This window comes from Spermophilus citellus (assembly GCF_964194105.1).
Source record: "Spermophilus citellus genome assembly, chromosome: 13".
Lineage (NCBI taxonomy): Eukaryota > Metazoa > Chordata > Mammalia > Rodentia > Sciuridae > Spermophilus > Spermophilus citellus.
In genome coordinates this window covers 101,203,353-101,223,057 of record NC_138193.1, presented here as the reverse complement: position 1 = coordinate 101,223,057, position 19,705 = coordinate 101,203,353, and the positions used below count along the sequence as shown (strand labels likewise).

The window sequence follows — 19,705 nt, the reverse complement described above, 5'->3', positions numbered from 1 at the left end:
TTGAGTAAAGGAGTGACAGCAGCAGACTTGGGAACTTCAACAGGACCCTCTACTCCCACATGGGCACAAGACAAGGGGTGGAAGAAGGAGTCTGAGTCCAGGTAGGAGTCCCCTGGCCCAACCAGGGCCCTGCCACCTGTTTCTCTGAAGTTCAGAGAAACAAACAAACAAAAAATTTGTAATTCTAACTATGTCCCCAAAATTGAATGGAAATACTTTTAGACTAAGTAAATAAAAAGTCTTTGTTGTTTATCTGAAACTCAAATTTAGTGGCGTGTCCTATATTTTTTATTTGCCATTTCTGGACGCTTCAGTTAGGTGTCACACCTCTGCTTGTTCTGAGCAGCAGCTCCTCTGCAGGAGCCGGACCTGGGGCTGCACAGCTGTCTGGCCACATCCCTTCCCACTCACCAGGACAGGTAAGGCCCTGTGCTCAGCAGGATGGAGAGCCTGGGACACAGAGATTCAAAGAACTCCTGTCTGGTGGGAGACAGGCAGACCAAGGTGATATCTCCTGCTGGAAGCCATCCATGACCCATGTGAACTGAGCCGTGGGTAAACTGAGCGATGTTGAAGCCATTAGGCAGGGAAGCCTGGTTTCGGGAACTCCCAGTCAGAATCGACTGGTTTGAGAACGCCCAATCCAGGTGGCACCCTCTTCTAGCTCCCACTGAAGTTCTAGCATAGTTTCAGTACCAGAGATGGGGTGACCCACCAGAGCCACATAGCCTCCCAAAATGCCAATCAACCTGTTTACTGCAAGACCCCTGCCACACCCAGAAGCAAGCACCCAATCAAGACTCCTCCCGCTGAAACCTTATCCCTGCTTTGGTGTACTCCCCCTTGAATGAAAAATGAGGCTCTTTCTCAGTTGTTCAGTTCCACTCCTATCAGGACTGGAAGACCCACCAGGCGCTCCTCTTGGAATGTAATTTCTGGCTCTGTCTTTATTTCTTGCTGATTATTTCAGACTTTTTATTTTCCCAGGCAGCTCACACCTCTTGGGTAGGAACCTATCCTGTTGGGGTGCGGGTCACCTCACTATAATCTCCCCACTCTGAGCCCCAAGCTCAGGGTTGGGACTTCCCTGGGGATCCAGAAGCCCCTTCTCCGTCTCTGGCTCAGAGTTGTCCTGGGACCCAGGGGCTGCCCTGGCTTCTCTAAAGCCTGACCCACAGTCTGGCCTGCAGCTTGAGGCCCCCAGTGGAGTCGGAGGCTGACATCAGGTCCCAGACAGGCTGGTAGCCAGGAGTGGCATGGGCTGTAGGGTTGATGGCAGCCTTTGGGCAGAGATCAGCCCACTCTCAAAAGCCAGAGAAACATGTTCAGCTTGCCTGTGACTCACTCTTCCTCAGAAGAAGACTGTTTTTTCCTTCAGAAATCACAGACTTCCACCTTCAGACAATAACGTGTTCTCGGGAAGTTCGTGTTTTGTTTTCTGTGCAAGCTGCGGGGCGTTTGTTTGCTTTAGGGCTGTTTTACTGGAATTGAGTTTGTGGGCCACAGAGCCTCACAGATGTGGCTGACACCTAACTGAAGTGGCCAGATATGGCAAATAAAAAAGACAGGACACGCCACTAAATTTGAGTTTCAGATAAACAACAAATACTTTCTATTTATTTAGTCTAAAAGTATTTCCATGCAATTTTTGGGACATAGTTAGAGTTATAAAAAAATTTTTTTTTTTTGTTTCTCGAAACTTCAGATTTAATCTGTATTTTACTTGGCAATACTGTTCTGAAGTCCAGCAGTGGCCCCTGCGCATGCTGTTCCTGGCACCAAGTCCCACTGGGTCCTGATCTCTGGCTCCAATTCCCAACTCCATTGACCCCAGGGAGATCTCAGCCACTGGCTCAACTCTGCCTGTGCCCTTGGAGTTGGGTTTTAGAGACCTCAAGCCACAGCCAGGATTCCATCTGAGCTGTAGAGCAGCCAGAGGCCCAAACCGTACCCACTCCCTTAACCTTGTTCATCCCTCCATATGCAGCAACCCAACCCCCCTACTTTCAGGAAAGTAGACAGGTGGTGCCATCTCTCTGTCCCTTATCATCACCCTCCACCTGGTCATTAATGGGAGTGGCTCTGCCCTGTCCAGGGCTTCCTGGCCTCTACCTGAAGCAGGGAAGCCAAACGTTTTCTGTCTTTGGACTCCACCTAAATCACTTCCACAGCAGTGCTGCCTGGCCACAAATTCTTCCTGAACTGGCTTCTCTCACCCCAGCACCTGCTTCACATGGCAATATAGATTGGAAGGATCCTGAAGGATGTGAAGGAACTATACAACCATATGTATTGGATCATCTTCCTATAAATTTATGGGGATGAGATGTCCTAGATCAATTAGGTTTGACATTAACAAATAACATCAATCCTAACGTGCCCACTACTAGGGCTGGACAAGGCTTTAGGAAAGAAAAAAGATTAAGAGAACAAGAACAAGGTATGACAGCACCAATTCAAATAGATCAAGAAATAAATAGACATGGGTTGGATTTTCAGAAAGGGCCACTGAGACAATCAAAATTACTTGGAAATCAGAAAGACCAGTGTGGGTTCCTCAGTGGCCCCTGACTAAATAAAAGATACAAGTAGCCCATGACCTGGTCAAACAACAATTAGCGGAGGGACATATACAACCTTCCGTATCTCCCCATAATACTCCCATTTTTGTCATTAAAAAGAAATCTGGTAAATGGAGATTATTGCAAGATTTAAGAGCCATTAATAATGAGATGGTTATTATGGGACCTGCTCAATCAGGGATTCCCCAATTGTCTGCTTTACCAAAAACCTGGTATGTTTTAGCTATAGATATTAAAGATTGTTTTTTTTTTCAATTCCAATTCATCCCGAGGATAGTCCACATTTTGCATTTACTATCCCTGCACTAAATCATGAAGGTCCTGATCAGAGATATGAATGGAAAGTACTCCCTCAAGGGATGGCTAATAGTCCAACTATGTGTCAAATTTATGTTAACAAAGCAATCCAGCCACTTAGAAATCAAAATCCTGAACTAAAAATATTTCACTATATGGATGATGTGTTATTGGCACATAAAGATAAAAACACATTGCTAGAATGTTATGCCACACTTACAAATTTATTAAAAAATTATAATCTAGAGATAGCAATAGATAAAGTACAATTAAATCTTCCAATTAATTATTTAGGAGTTTTATTATCCTCAACGATGGTCCGTCCACCAAAAATTCAAATACGAGTAGATCAACTCAAATCACTTAACGACTTTCAAAAGTTATTGAGAGACATAAATTGGATAAGGCCTTATCTACGCATACCAACAGGAGAGTTGGGACCTTTATTTGATATTCTAAAAGGTCCATCAGATCCAAATTCACCCCGCATGTTAACGCCTGAAGCAAGAAAGGCATTAAAAATCATTGAAACATATATGGAAAATATGCATTTGGATAGAATTGATATAAGTTTGCCTTTATTATTTATTGTACTACCAACAAAAAATATTCCTACAGGAGTATTTTGGCAAGAAGGTCCATTATTGTGGATACATTTATCTTATTCTCCTAACACTATTCTTACTAGGTATCCTGAGGCTGTAGGACAATTAATACTCAAAGGAATAAGAGCAGCAAAGGGAGTGTTTGGGATTTCTCCCAATAAAATTATTACTCCATATACTATGAATCAAATTGATGAGTTAGCTAATGAGTTAAATACTTGGGCAATAATCATGTGTAAATCTAATGTTTCATTTGATAATCATTTACCATCTAATCCTTTGTTGTCTTTTTGGTCTAAGCATCCTGTAGTTTTTCCAAAAATGACAAGAAAAACCCCTATCATGAATGCTCCAAATATATTCACTGATGGGTCAAATAATGGTACAGCAGCAGTAGTTACCCCTGATCAAACTTTCACATTTTTAGTATCCAAAAAATCAGCTCAAGAGGTAGAGCTTAATGCAGTATTATAAGCTTTTATGATGTTTAAAGATTCTGTATTTAATTTATTTTCTGATAGTCAGTATGTAGTTAATGCTATAGTATCCCTTGAAGATGCTGGTAGGATTTCCCCTTCTTCTACTGTTTTCTCTTTGTTTTCCACTATACAAAGTCTAATGTGGGACAGAAAAGATCCATTCTTTATAGGACATATCAGGGCACATACAGGATTGCCTGGAGCCCTTAGTTTGGGCAATGAATTAGCAGATAAATCTACACATGACATACATATTTTCTCCACAATAGAAGAAGCTATAAATTTTCATAAAAGTTTCCTTGTGTGACATTTTTACCACAAGTTAATCTTGGAGTCAATCCTAGAGGACTGATACCTAACCATATCTGGCAGATAGACGTCACACACTTGCCAGAATTTGGAAAATTAAAATATTTGCATGTTACAGTTGATACTTCTTCCCGATTTTTGATGGGCTCCCTTCATGCCGGAGAAAAAAACTAAAGATGTCATAGCTCATTGCTTACAAAATTTTGCCACTGTGGGCATTCCAAAACAGTTAAAAACAGATAATGGTCCTGGTTATGCTACTACCTCTTTTAAACAATTTTGCTCATCATTTGGCATTACTCACATAACAGGAATTCCATACAATCCACAAGGACAAGGCATAGTTGAAAGAGCTCATCAAACTATTAAAATGTACTTATTAAAACAGAAGGAAGGAATTGGAAAGGGGTATATATCCCCCAAAGATAAACTTAAAATAACCCTTTTTACTCTAAACTTTTTAAATTTGGATTCATCAGGGCTTAGTGCTGTGGAAAGACATTTGTATCCAAAAAATGTACATAAGCCTAAGGTACTTTGGAAGGATATTCTAACAGGACAATGGAAAGGTCCTGACCTAGTGATTGTCTGGAGTCGGGGCTCTGTTTGTGTTTTTCCACAGGGAGAACAGCAGCCGATTTGGATTCCAGAGAGGTTAACCAAAACAATTTCTACAGAACAATTTCTACAGACCAAAAGGAAGATGATTTGACTCAAATCCATAACAGCTGATATCCAGAACTCCAGCTTGGGTATTCTTACATCTACAACAGTGATTAACCAGGATGCTTTTTTCAATATCTATTTTATTATTGCTTTTTCCCACATCATAAAGTTCTATTTTATTTTTGAGTTCATACAGACCTAGGTTAATGTTTTTCTGATCAGTTTTATTTTTTGACTATGGAGTTTTTAAACATTGCAATGGAGACTTCACCTAGGTAAAGCTACAAGGCCTTTACTATTGTCTTATGTGTTGTATGTTACGTGTACACACTTCTGTTTTGTGTTGTATGTCTGTATGTGCGTATGTCCATATATCATATATGAAAAGCGCTCATGAATAAATGGATCCGAATTTTTTTATTATTCACGTGATTTTAATGGTTTAATTTAAATTGGGTAAACAGCTGTTGAAGATTGTTTTAATATGTGTACAAATAAGCAGGTTAACAGATCTGTTTGTTTACTTTCACCTTTCCTTTTCATTATATTTAATAATTCTGTTCAGGATAATGTAAATTGTTCTAAAAATTGTTTTCTTAATACCTGTTGAAATGTTACATATTTTTTTAGCATCATTGTCAGAATCCCTATTTTCATCCCAGTGCCGGTGAAGACAAAGATGAAACCAAACTACAACTTCTTCGATAATTATCACAACAAACTGTATAAACTGATACATCAATGAATAATAACTCAACAAGTAATGTTCAATCAATGAGTCGATTTATTTTGGGAGGAAATGGACATATTGATAGATTCCTCTGCTTTGAACTGCTTATAGAACTTGCCTGGACTATGTATCACTTGTATGCACTGTGATCTATCTGTTGATGCAGCGAATTTTGGTAATGCTGGCGTATCTTTGTTGATGTGTCACCAGTGATGCAATTTTTCCTAAGGAGCCGTAAATTGACTTGGTGTCGTGGCATTTCTGTATCCTCCTCCCTTCTACTAGTGATGGTCTAATTTTGGGGGCCAACAGAGGTGAGGCAAAGAACCTCACCCCCCCCCCACTGGCACCAAGGCCAAATCTGGGGGCCAACAGAGGTGAGGCAAAGAACTTCACCCCCCCACACTGGTGCATAGACCTATCCACAAGTATGGCTATATGCTGGACCGGTAGTCAGTGACGGGTATGATCCAATTGCAGTGGTATCAACCTAGGACAGGAGGCTGACGCCTAGAGGTCAGTTTTCCGATGACGGGTAAGAACCATATGTTGAATTGGACAAACCTAATAGGCACGGTCCCTAGCCACATTGCTTGTTGCTTAATTAAACAGAAGGGGGGAGATGCTAAGAGCCACAGCCATGTAATATGATGCATGGCATTTTTGGTTGAAAGGTGACGCCAGCTAGCCATTGAGATGATATGATTATGTTAAGATTTACATTCATATGGATTTTGGACTCCTGCTGTTCACCTCGGCCTGCTGCGGGACTCCTGGAGAGTTCCCATTGGTTGGGGAAGTGCAGTAGGAGGGAATTCCGGGGGGAGGAACTTGCTCCGGGGTTCCGGGAGAACACCGCGTGGGTGGATCGGCAATCTTCCCTGGCGCGGTCGGAGCATTGGCGGCAGTTTCAAAAAATAAAGTTTGTTCCTACTTGAGTGGCTCGTGATTTTGTGCCCAGCCAGACTGCAGCAGTTTTCTCCTTCTTTTTAGTCAAAGACACCAGAACCTGGAGCCCCACTTCCAATCTAAAGCATTATACCTTCACCCTAGGGGTATGCACTTTCCCATCCCTTCCATTTCTCAGCCTTCCAAAGTTCACCCCCAGGTAGCTGAACTTGAGCTCTCCACCTCACTCTCTGTCAAATGCTTTCTGGGCACTTGGGCACCTGGGCACCTGCCCTCAGCGTGGCTGAACTAGGACATCATTTCCCAGGCTGCTTGGGATGCTGAGAGAGAGATGGGACATGTCTAAACGCTGGCAGTGTTTCCAGAACTGTGGCGGAGGGTGTTGTGGGTACCGAGCAGAAAGCCGGGCTGCTTCCTTTGAAGCACTGTCTGTACCGCAATCCCAGGGGCCAGGTACGGTCCTGCTAGGGAAGAAGAGAGGAAGTGGTGTTTCAGAAAAGAGAGCAAAATGGGCAGGGCCTGAGGTCAGAAGCAAGTGGCTCTCTGTGACGGAGAAGTGTGGGAGTTAAGTCTGGGGGTGGGAGGACAGCAGGGCCAGATCATGAGGGGGCTTCAAAGACCACCTAGGAGCTTGATCTTACTAAGGACCCTGAGAAGCCACAGGAGGCCTGGAGAGGATGGCGGGATTCAAGGTAAGAGCAGAGGGGACCTGAGGAAGGCCACACAGGGAGGACAGTGGGGAGGGCCTAGCTTCTGGGTCGTGCCCTGAGTCCCCTCCCCTCTGGTTTCCTTCAAGCAGGGGTTACACATGGCCTGAATTGACTTTGCCCTTAGAAAAGGAAAATGAAAGCCAAGGCCTGACTCTGGAGTCAGCTCTTCCTCGACTCCTCTGGCCTGAAGCCAGGAGAGACGCTACCCCCGCACCCCCTTCCTTAGGCTGCACCCCTTTTACCAGGTCTTCCTCTCCCTCATTCCGTCTGTGTTTTCCCACCCAGGTCCAGGCTGGGGAGTGGGCTTCAGCCAGGCTCTGGAGTCTGCCATAAGAGACCCCCCCCCACCCCCGACTGCCTGAGCCCCAGGGTCACCGCCTGCTTCCTGGAGCCTGTGACCTTCCCAGCAGCCCAGGACCCCGGTTCCCATCTCTTCCTGCAGAACCCTCCCTACACTGTTGCCTTTGTGTCCTTTTTCCTGTGCCCGAGACATTCCAACTTTATTGCCCTGGTTCCCTGAAGGGTCATTTGCCAAACTGGGGCTGGCGCCACAGATTAGAAAAATAGTCCTGGGAGCCCCCAGACCCCCCTCCTCCTGAGGGGAGAAGCCAGTAGAGAAGACCCACCTTCCCTCCTGCTTGTTCCCCTCGGGCCCTCCAGGACCCGGCAGGGCCCCCCAGCCGCCCACAGCACCTCTGAGCTCCTTCCCTGGGAAGAAGGAGCACCAGGACTTCTGCAGGGAGCCTCTCTGTGGAGCCATTGGGGCAGCAAATGCTGGATGCTCCTGGATTCCCACACCAAGAGGAGGCGTCAATTCAAGAGCTGGAAATGGAGCCCGCCACTTCCCCAGTGCTGGGAGGCCTGGGCAGAATACGGATCAGGTCTGTTTAGTTCTGTCTGCTCCCCTCCAGCAGACCAGAGCTTCCGGGCAGGACAGGACCAGAGACCCCTGACCAATTCTCAGCCCCCGCCTGCCTACCCAACTCGCCTCATCTGACTTCCCGGGACTCCAGGTTCAGAGAGGTTGAATCATTTTCGAAAGTCACAGGACCGATAAAGCCAGGACAGGGTCTGAGCCCTGGGTTTCTGGTTTCTTGCCGTGTCCAGGGCTGCTCAGTCCCAAAGCCCTTCCTGGAAGGAGACAGCCAGCACTGGGGAGAGCTGGCCTGGGAAGCAGTACTCTGGCCCTGGTCAACCGTCAGCTCCCAATCTGGCTCTGTCTGCTCGGAACACCAGGATTTCCAGGTTGGGGCCACTTCTCTGTTCCCACCAGAACCTGCACCACCAATGCCACCACCATCCATAACATGAGCCCTGGGACCATGAAGACCCCTGACTCAGGCCTTGGTGGAGCCCTGAGGTTGGGACTCTCTCCCTAACCGCCACTCTACCCTGTGCCTGCGATTCAGGATCCTAGTTTGCCAAGGAGAGATGCTGACCATGTCCTGTAAGCAACTCAGGTTATCACTTTGGTTCTACCACTTATAAACTGTGACTGACACGTACGTCAGGTTATAAAAGCTTACCAACCTCAGTATTTTTGTCTATAAAATGGTCAGAATTATTGTTAGTACTTAGTGGAATCATGAAGAAAAGTCTGTAGAACATACAAGAGCTTCAATCAGTAGCAGTAATCATTATAATCTTCACAGGCTCCATCGTCCTGTTTCCAGCAGGGAGCTTCAGCCCCTGGGACCAGCCCCAGATGATCCTGTCTACCTGCCCAGAACTGTGTGGACAGACACAGGCAGCCAAGGATCTAGGGCTGCAGTCCTACCTCTGCCAGGTTCCAATGGAGGAAAGAGGGCTGGGCATCTTGCCTGTCATCTAGTCCAGTTCAGGAATCTGTAGTCTCTGGGGCCAGAGCCCACTGGTGGCCATGAAAACATAGGAGATATGGTAGGCAGAGTCCATGGATGAAAGCCCCAAAGAAATTGGGTCTAAATCCCTGGAATCTCTAAATGTTACTATAGTGGGTTGAATCGTGTCTCCCCCAAAAGACATGCTCAAGTCTTAACCCCTAGCACTTGGGGGTATGACATTTTCTGAAATAAAGTCATTGCAAGCGTAATTTTTTTTTTTTTTGGTACCAGGGATTGGACTCAGGGGTGCTTAACCCCTGAGCCACATCCCCAGCCTGTTTGATATTTTATTTAGAAACAGGGTCTTGCTAATTTGCTTACAGCCTTGCTAAGCTATTGAGGCTGGCTTTGAACTCATGACCTTCCTGCCTCAGCCTCCTGAGCCACTGGGTTTACAAGTGTGCACCACCCTGCGCAGCAATGCAAGTGTAATTAAGTAAAGGGTCTTGAGATGAGACCATCCTGAATTTAGGGTGCCCCAAACCCAATGACTAGTATCTTTTTAAGAGAAAGAAGATGGAGATTTGACACCCAGAGCCAAGAAGGCCATGTGAAGTCAGGTAGACGGGGTGATGCTGCCAAAGCCCAGGAATATGGGGGCTGCCAGAAGGTGGACAGCAAGGAGGGATTCCCCTAGAGCTTGCTGAGGAAGCAGGACCCTGCCAGCACCTTGATGTTACACCCGGGCCTCCAGAACCAGGAGAAATGAATCATCTGCTGTTCAAACTGCCAAATTCATGGTTATTCGAGCTGTAAGTAAGGAACACAGGTGTGGCCTGCAGAGGTCCCAGCAGTTCCCTCTTCTCAGAGGCTCACCCATATTCAAGGAGTGACACCAGGAGCACCACCTGGGACCAGCCCTTCCCCCATTCCCTTATTCCCCAACTGGCAAGCAGAAGGCAGCCCCATTCCCACCAACCCATGCCAAAGCCTCTCTGCTGCTGAGTTGGGTGAAGGGGGAAATGCAAATAGCTTCCTCCTAGTCCAGTAGCTGAAACGGGCCATCAGGGCCCTCTCTCCCAAGGCCTGGCCAAAATTGTGGGGAGCAGAGGGGAACCCAGACCCCTGGGGTAGGGGAAACCTTGAGGGCAACTTCCCCTGGCCTCAGGGCTCCTCCTCAGGCCCTGGGTCCCACAGCAAGAGACCCAGCTGTTCAGGATCTGCCTGGTTCTCTGGCTTCCAGGGGAGGCACCAGCCTTATCCTTCCCACAAAGGACCCTCTCCTCCTGATCACCTGCTCCCACCCTCACACCTTGGGATTCTTTATAACTTGTTCCTCCCAGGGATTTCCCCTAGCCCCTGACTCGTTTAATTCCCCAAACTCACATAATTCAGCAGGTTTTAAATCACCAGTTTGTACACTGAAACCCAAGATTCAGAATTTCCCAAGCAAGTACTAGCATAGGGTAGGTAGACCAGCCCCTGGGCCTTTGCTTCCCCCAGTCCCACCAAATCCACAGCTCTCAGGTGTCATCTCCCTAGGGAGCTAGCGGGCTTTCCCATCCTGTTCAGCAACTACCTTAAGTTGTTTTCCTTCTTCTGGTTCACAAGGAACAAAAACAAGTAATTTTCCCATAAAAATAACAATTAGCAAAGCCGGGATTCCAGCCAGTCTCCGTCAGAAGCTTTCATTATATTGATTTGGAGGGAACCTTTGGCTTCTGGTGAAGCACAACACTCGTCCCCACCCGTCCCCACCCGGGCCAGGAGAGCCAGGGACTTTGCTGCCCTGCACATTGGCTGGCTTGTGGCTGCAGCAGTTTTCATGGAGACCCATGTCAAAAATGAAAGCACGTTGCATATTTGACGTGGTTTTGAATGCTGCAGCGACGCAAAGGCAGGTCCTTCCGTGTGTTGCCCTCCACACCCCGGGAAGTGGCATGTTCACAGCAGGGGAAGCAATTGCTCTGATTAATTGCACTTCTGTTGGTGTCTCCTGCTCCTGACTTCTGAGTCCCTTGCGGTGGCGAGGCCATCTGCCACATGGAAGTGCGGTAACACGCAGCTTCATGATGCAAACCTTAAGGTCCCAAGACTCAAGTGAACCTGGTAGAATTCCACTGACCACCTGGCCATCCTCAAAGAGCAAGCTCTAGTTGTCCGGCAGTGAGCGTTGGAAATAGATGCATTTGCAAAACCACTATTTCTGAATCCAATGTTTTCTTTTTCTGTTAAAGATATTAAACTAAAAATCCTAGTGTTCCAGGAGATCTAGTCCCTGGCTAATTTTCTGCCAGCAGATGACATGGGGCTGCCCCATTTCTGCAGTTTCAAAGGGCCTGGGCTTGGCAAACTGGCCTCAGAGGAAGCGAGGGAGAACTTATGGCCAGGCCCCAGAGGACCAAGGGATCAGAGGGAAGAAACAAATGCCACAGGCCAGGGAAGACAGAGACCGTATCCCAGGGCATGGGGTCAGCCTGGGCTGATGACTTGGCTAGCCTTGCTTGGCTGGCAGGTGACTTTCACTCAGCACTGCTGAGAAAGGCAGTGCTGGGCCAGGCTGACCTTCTGGCCACCTCACAAGAGTCTGCTTCCTCATCTGGGTGTGTCCATGCTGGGAGGCTCAAGTGAACCAGAAAAGAGCCTTCCATCTAACCCTATCCCTGAATGGGCACACAATGCTCTACCAACAAACTGGGAAAGAAGTGGTGACACTGGGTTCAGGTCTCAGCTCAGGTGTGAACTCACCTGGGACCTTGAGGTCCTTTGTGAACCTCAATCCCCTCATCTCTACAACAGGGATCATAATGGTGGCCTCACTTAGTGTTTGCCAGGATCAAATGAGAACATAGAGGGGATAGTAGTTGTTATTATTGGCATTTAAAAAGCCATTTCCCAGTTCATTAATGTGGAAAATGTAAACGTCTGGATCTAAGACAAAGCCGGGGCCTTTCCCGCTCTCCCCACTCGGTCTCACATTCTGGCTGGGAGTTTGTTTTGGTTTCTCTGGAGCTTTCAGATCAAGGGGTCCTGAGGGCTATTGGTTCTGCTGCTATTCCCACCACTAAGGGAGGCATTTGCTGAGCTAGAGATAGAAGCCACGTTCCAGGGGTAAAGGGGCCTGGTGGGATGTGTACCTGAATTGGTGCGATAGCTGCAGTGGGAGTGCTGAGGGGCATGAAGCCCAGAAACATCTGTATCCACCCCTGAGCCCAGGATCCCTGGTCTTAGAGCCTCCTGGGCTTATTGAAACCCGGCAGCTGACTCTTAAAGCCAGATGAGACCAATAAGTATTGGCTGCCTCCTCCTCCATCTCTGAGCCCCAACATGCTGTTTGGCTTCAATAGCTTGGCTTCCACTTTGCAGGCTCCCAAAGGGTGCTCAGACCCACTGAAGCACCAGGTGAGGGCAGTGCACCAGGAGGAAGCGCAGGTGAAACTCTTCCTCCTCTGCTCTCCAGGTGTGCCTTGCTGATCCCCAGGCCTGGTCCTTGGGGCTGGGCTCTTCCACATGGGGCCTGGGCAGTGACTCCTGTGTATCCTCAGGGCCACTCTCTCCCTTTGGTCACTCCAACCAGGAAGAACACGTGTGGCTGAGAAATCAAATGAAGGTGTGAGTAGTGTGAGCCCTGATACACACACACAAGGGGGGAGGTTCTTTTAAAGGGGTAACTGTTCATGAAGGGGAATACACAAGGGCCTCCTGGCAGCTATGGGGTAAGGAGACTGAGGAGTGGAACTGAAACCCATCCCTTCCCCATCTTCCTCCACATGAGCCAACCTCTGCTCATGTGACTTCTTGCACCTGAATTCTCCACCCTGGAAGTTCCTCTTCTTTTTCTGTCCTCAGAGAACCAATTGGAATTTCCCTCTGAGAAGCCTTCCCAGAACAACCCTCCTGTCACTCAAGTCATGCCTTCCATGCTAGGCAGCCCTGTCTGCCCACTGACCTGAGACCACCCTGAGACCTCCACCTGATTCTAGAGGCTGTTGACATCGGGATAGGGCCGAGTTGGCATCCAGCTCCACCATGTTCTAGCTCCCTGACCTTTCTAAAGTGGGGACAGACCATCTCAGCATCAGTGTGCCTGCTACATTGCTGGCCTGGGGAGTTCTGCAGGGGAGAGAGGCCTTGAGTGGTGTCTTCATTGTGAGTGGGACTCCTGCCGCCAGCTGGGGGCTTTTATTGTGCAAGTGAGGTGCAAGTTGATGGGTAGTGGTGAGTCTCCAGTTTCTTGGGTCTTGCTTGACTTATGGGAAACAATGTTTATCAGCAGCAGGACGTTCCAGGCTGGGGTTTCAGTTTCTGTTCACCATAACAACAGGTTGCTTACTAAGAATCAGAGGACAACTGGTCATATTCTTTCAGTCAGAGGGGAAACAAATGATAGGGAATAGAATTCCCACCAATGGATTTTTTCCAGGTGGATGTCCAAGATGGATGGTTCCTGGGAATTCCCTAGAAATTTTCTTGGGACCTCTGGAATGAGGCTCTAGTTCTAGGTCTGACCACTCTAGAGGGAAGGCCTGAGCTGGATTCACACATCACATAAGTGTCCCCAAAGGTCCTCAGCCCTGTGGCAACACCAATCCCAGAGGACCTAACACCTGGAGCCCACGTCCAAGCAGGCCATGGCTAATCTGACTCTGAAGGTCTATTTGAGATGAGTGCTCTGCATACAGTAGGTGCTCATAATTATGGGAAGTAGACCAAAGCTCCAAAGAGTCTAACTCTGGAATAATCAGTCCACAGGGAATGTGTGGATGAGAGTGAGCTCACGGGGCTGCGTGGGCCAGAAAGGGAAGCAATGGGGTAGTTGAGGGCAGAGCTGGGCCTTGGAGACCACCGAAGGCTGTCGTGGGCCTGCCAGGGAGGGAGAGGGAATATGGCGAGTAGGCTCACAGGAGGGTAGGTGACAGAGAGGACAGCTGGGACCAGGTCCCAGAAGCCCTCCAGGCAGGCAGCAAGGAGGGGTGCACCTGCTGTTGTGCCTGGAAGGCTGAGCCGTGTCAGGAGGAAAGCTGGGCTCAGGGGCTCTTCCTCTGGCTGCTCCAGGGGCTGGCTGTCAGGAGGCTACAGGGAGGCCAGGGGCCCTGAGGAGAGAGCATAGGAAGCTGGATTTGGACCTGGGTGACCACAGTGAGGGTGTCCCTGCTGCCTGACCTGCAGCGAGCTGGTGATGTGCTGAGAGCTCAGGGGCCAGGATAGCCACAGGCCCCGGGCGGGTAAGCACATCTGTGCAGGAAGAGGGAGGATCCCCGCGCCAGACACCCGGAATGACATCAAGTACCTTTTTCTCTGCATGCAGCAGGTGTTCACTGTCAGCCCAGAAAGAGGGTGATGCGGGGTGTTCACAGCTGCACAGAGGGGAGGGTCAGGGAGCTTCCGCCATTCATTTCTTAAACACTCCACACCTACAGCGGGCCAGGCATTGCCATACGTGTGGAGAAAGAATGAGAAGCAGTCCTTGTGTTTGGCACTGATTTTATGCTGAGCTTCCCAGAGGAAGAGCCACTTGAGCTGAGTTTGCAAGGCCAGGAGTGTTTGCCATTGGCCCTGGACTGAGACGTGGGGTGGCTCAGGGAGATTATGAATGGAGGACGTGGCAAACTGATATTCATTCACCATCAATTCAGGATTCACGTATGCAGGGGCCTCTGTGAGCTAAGTGGGGAGAGGGGAGAAAAGGAGGACCCTTTTGATGGACACAGCCTCTTGGAAAGACTAAAGCTTGCAGGCTGGGTCTTCTTAGGAGACCACCCAACCATGGGTCAGGAGCAAGTGTGATTCCTGGGGGTCTCCACTCCTCCCCAAGTGGCTCATCCAAAACTTCCTTTGACCCACGTGCCGTGTTCTCCGAAAAAAGAAGGTTGGATCCATGCAACCTTCCAGCCTCCTTGCATTTACTTGGCCTGTCAGTGGCTTGAATCAACCTGCCTCTGATACAGCTCTGACTCAGGTGTGAGAAGAACATCTCTCAGCCCTAGGAGGCATGGGAGAAGATTCAAAGCACGGCCCACTAGGGAGTATACGGGTGCTGCTCTGTGGCTGGGGAAGACTGGGAAGTAGAGTGCGGTAGAACGTGGAGGTAAACAGAGGCTATCAGCTAAGACCTTGGTGCCTGTTTTAGACAGATTTTTTTTCTATGTCCAAAGGATCGACAAGAACAACTTAGAGGAAGAGAGCTTATTTTGGTTCAGTTTCAGAGGTTCAATTCAGGGTTAACTAACTGTATAGCTCTGGGCCCAAGATGATGGCAGAAAGGTGTGGCAGAGGGAAGCAGCTCAGTTCATGACAACCAGGAAGCAGAGAGAGCTCACTTACAAGGAACAAAATATAAACCCCAAAGGCATGTCACACCCTACCTGCCTACCCAAAAAATCCATATCAGTGAAATAATCCAATAATTAGGTTAAGGCTCTCAGAACCCAATCATTTCACCGATGAACATTCTTGCATTGTCACCCATGAACTTCTGGGGGACACCTTGTATCTAAACCATAAGCATGCCTAACCTGAAATGACCACAATTTTGAACCTTGGGCTAGATCATGTTCTTAGAGCAGCTACTCCTTCAGGTAGACAGAAGATTGTAGTATGAGGGGGCATTGTCAAGCAGCACTGTCTGGCACTGGCCAGGTGAGAGTTGGGCTCCCAGGCACTGTCTCATACAGCTCTACAATATATAGGTGTGTCAGAACCACCTGCAAAGACAGACCCACCTGTCTAAGCCTGCCCAAAGTGGCCTCTTCCAACATCTCCAGAGTGACTCTTCAGCTCCCTTCACAGCTGGGTAATGTGGTCAGGGGTGACCAGGGGCTTGCAAAAGCTGCAGTAATGTGTCTGATGTCTCATGATGAGCCAGTAGGCTGGAAAGCTCTGGTAGGGAACACTCAGAGGTGAGTCACTTCCCTACAGGTAACTTGTTGCTCCCTGGCAAAGGTGTAGGAAGAAGGCTCATGCCACTGTGCTTCAGAAGTGGGGCTCAGGAGGGCTGCCCAGGGCAGGGATAAGAATGGCTTCTCTTGACTAGGGCCTGGTGTCTTACCTGAAGCTCCTCCGTGGCTCCAGCCCTGCTCTAAGAAGACACAGTCTGCACAGGAGAAGACTTGGGAAGATCCCCACACCTGTTGCCTGGGGCCTTGAGCATCTGGACTTCCTCTCTCTACAGTGATTTTCTCTGATCTGGCCTCTGAGCAGTCACTCACCATGGTAACCCACAGATGTAGAGCCCTAGCCCAGTCGATGACACCATCCTTGGCACTATGACAACTAGGGCGGTTCTTTCCCAGAGGCTCTAGCAGGTGCCCCCACCCACCACCTGTGTGCCGAGGAAAGGTGGGTGTTCCCAAGGAAGGGACTCAGGCCATGAACCTCAGAGAGGTGATGAACAAATGCCCAACCTAGAGCCTCTTCAAAGCTCTGGGGAGCGAAGAGAAGAGGGGAGGCCATGTTTCCTGCGGGCCATGACCTGGGTGCTGGGCCTGTGCAGTCGCACACGTGCTGATGACAGCTGTCTGAGCAGCACCACTGCCACCATTTGTCAGGGGGAGGAAACCGAGGCTTGGGAAGGAAAAGTACCTTGTTCATGGTCATAGTCAGTAGGCGTCAGGCTGGGACCCAGAGCACGGGTCTGTATCAGACAGTGAGATACACATTAAACAGCAAACAATAGTAATATCCAAGTTCAAAGAATACAAATAGCTTCAGCATTCCTAAATTTCTATTTCTGAAGTCCTCTGAAGGCTGTCATGCGGAAAGTCTGGTGTGTTCCCTCCCAGTCTTCCCAGATAGTCAGGTTTGGCAGCTGTACCAGCCCCCGGCTTCCTGCCAGTCTCAGGTCAGCCTTCCTTGGACTCCCAATGTATTCATGGGGGGCTTCTCTGGAAGCCAGGAAACTCCACAGGACGCAGCTGAGGGTGGGCGGCCACCAGACACGCGCGGTGTCCTGAGAGAACAAAGCGGGGCTTTCCCTGGACTCGGGGGCACAGGCTCTTCCTCCTGGCTGGCTCTGCAAGGGCTGGCTGAGGAGCAGGGGAGCTGCCCAGCGCCTACCCACCGCCTCCAGGAACTCTCTCAAGGCTGGGGCTCCAGTGTCTGGGCTGTTTGTGGGCGGTGAGCTTCCCTGGGGCTAAAGTGACAGGGCTTCCCCAGATCCTGCCCGATGAGATCATCTGCCATTTCAGGCTGGGCTGAGAGATTGTCGGCACAACAAAGCCCAGCGCAGGAGATATCCTGCATGACTCATCGGTGGGCCCTGCAGGGGTGGGGGGCGGGGGCTTCCGGTCCTGAGGAGACAACAGACACATTGTTTGCTCCGGAAGCCCCTAGGGCACACAGCAGACTCAATGGGGTCATTTGTGGTTTTTTCCTAGTTCTCTTGTCACTGTGCTCTTTCTGGGAGGTGGGGTCCACCAGCCTGCCTGGGCCCTGCAATGGGAGGAAAATCACTATTCAGTGGCTCACCCACAAGTCTAATAGGGAACCCTTCCCCCAATATAGGACCAGGACCTGGCCTGGGAGGCCGAGGATCAGGTTCTGGGTTATGGTTTAATTTCCAAGACTCTTTGATTCCTGTGTGTTCCATCTTTCCAACGGAGAAAATAATTTAAAAAAGACAAGGGTACTGTCAGAATGACCTGAGGCTAGGCACATAAAGTACTCAGCTCAGGCTGTGTCCACAAAGGCTGTGCACATGGTCTTCCTTCCCCTCTCCCCTCTCTCCCTACTGGCTTTCAAAAATAAGGAAAAAAGTTTTGATTCAATAGAAAAGCTAGCTAGGGGTCTTTCTACCATTGCACTTACCTAAGGTATGAACACCCTGAACTCATCCCCACCACCCTTCTCAGAATTTGGCCACTCAGGGGGACTCAGCATTAAGGGGACAGGGCTGGTAGAGAAGGCCCAGGGCCTGGTGGCCCCAGCTGAACAGAGATATGGGAATTAGGCGAGGGCTGAGAGGCTGTCCCTGGCCTTCAAACCAGCTGGAAGCCCTGAGAAATCTCCAGGAGAGAAAGGAAGTGAAAAAGAGAGGTTATGAAAAGGGTTCACAGAAAGGGAAACCAAATGATGAACAAGGTCACCAACAGGTGACCAATGTTACTAGTTACTGGAAAAATACAAATTTAAACACTGAGATCCTGTTCCACACCCAGGTAAATGGCAAAAATTACCAGGTCAGATGACATCAAACACTGACAAGGATGTGGGGGTTAAATGAACGATTAGGGACTGGAAGAAGACACCCAGCAGGCAAGGGGCCAGCAAGCCGAGCAAGCCAGAAGTTTTTGTTAAAAGTCAAAAGATGAATTCAGTATGCACAGCCCTTGTGAGCAGGAACCCACCCATGCCGAGCTCACTCTGAGGAAATGGGATCAGGCCCCAGGATGCCTCAGGTGAATGTCCCACACAGATGCCACGGGCAGGCACACACTTCTAGCCACACCCTTCCTAGTTTGCAGATTGTCAACCAGGTCCCAGGAAAGACCCTCATCTCCAGACTAGCTCCAACCCCAGCCTAGGACCTACCCACTGTCTAGCTGCTGATTCTGGCTTATTAGAGGCTTCAGGTGGGGTTGGGGGGGGGGGTTTAGGACTCAGACTCTGGACGAAGCAAGACACCTGTGCCGTCTCCAAGCTCCAGCCTGACATCTTGAAGCCTCCCAACTCCCTGCCTGTAATAGAATCTATTGTTGCATAACAGATCACCACAAAGTTAGCAGGCTAGGACAGTGTCCCTTTTTGATTCACATTTCTGCGGATTAGGAGTCTGGGCACAGCTTACCTGGACCCTGAGCTAGGGTCTCACAAGACTGTCATCGAGGTATTCATGGCTCAATCTCATCAGGAGGCTCAGCTGGGGAAGAATCTGCATCCACACTCACACATTTCCTTGAAGTGATAAGATAGAGGTCCCTAGTTTTTTGCCAGAGGCTGCCTTAGAGTCCCTTTGGCTGCCTGTGGCTCTTCACTAGCTAGGCCTCTTGAAGGTGGCTGCTTGCTTCATCAAACCTGTGTGGAGATGTTCTCTACTCAGGAAGGGCTGCCCCTCTTGCAAGGGTGTTCACATGACTGAGCCAGGACCCAGAGAAAAACCTATTTTGGTTAACTCAAACCCAGCTGATTCAGAGCCCTACTTACCTGTAAAATTCCTTTACCTTTGCCCTTCTTTGTTGGCTATAAACATGTTCTGTGCATCCCCATCCAAAAGGAGGACTTAGTCAGGGTATGAACACCAGGGCCGGGAGTCATGGGGCAGGAACACTGCCTGACACCTTCTGGAAGGTGAAGGCCACCATTCTGTTGAGGGGAGATGGAATGTCCAGCAGCCCAGGGAGCCTAGAGAGATACAGCTTTCTCCATCAGGGAATGGGAGCTCTGAACGAACAGCTAGCTTGGATGGAGCTGGGTGATAAGGAACAGAGGGAAAGAGAGGTCCTGGGGAAGGACTGGCTCTCAGACTGCCAGGGTAAGTGAGGGGTGGAGGGTGGCAGATCCTGGGAGGGTCATTAGATTTTCTCACTTCCAGCTGAGAGGGTCCAGAGACAAGCACGTCTCCCCACACCTGTCGGCTCCTTTCACTCTAGGCCCTTCCTCTGCCCACCTCCTTGCCACCA

The 19,705-nt window shown here is 49.2% G+C and overlaps 2 long non-coding RNA genes across 2 annotated transcripts in view; both read left to right on the top strand.

Moving 5' to 3' along the window:
• Positions 1-5,473, top strand: part of LOC308632975 — a 36,708-nt gene extending 31,235 nt beyond the window's left edge. Inside the window, exon 4 of the long non-coding RNA XR_014018666.1 lies at positions 4,895-5,473. This is a non-coding gene — a long non-coding RNA (uncharacterized lncRNA). The remainder of the gene's footprint in view (positions 1-4,894) is intronic.
• Positions 5,474-6,984: 1,511 nt separating this feature from the next.
• On the top strand, positions 6,985-10,566 carry LOC308632672. Its single transcript, XR_014018630.1, has 3 exons — positions 6,985-7,269; positions 7,948-8,168; positions 8,940-10,566. It is a non-coding gene; the product is annotated as an uncharacterized lncRNA (long non-coding RNA).
• The last annotated feature ends 9,139 nt before the right edge of the window (positions 10,567-19,705 follow it).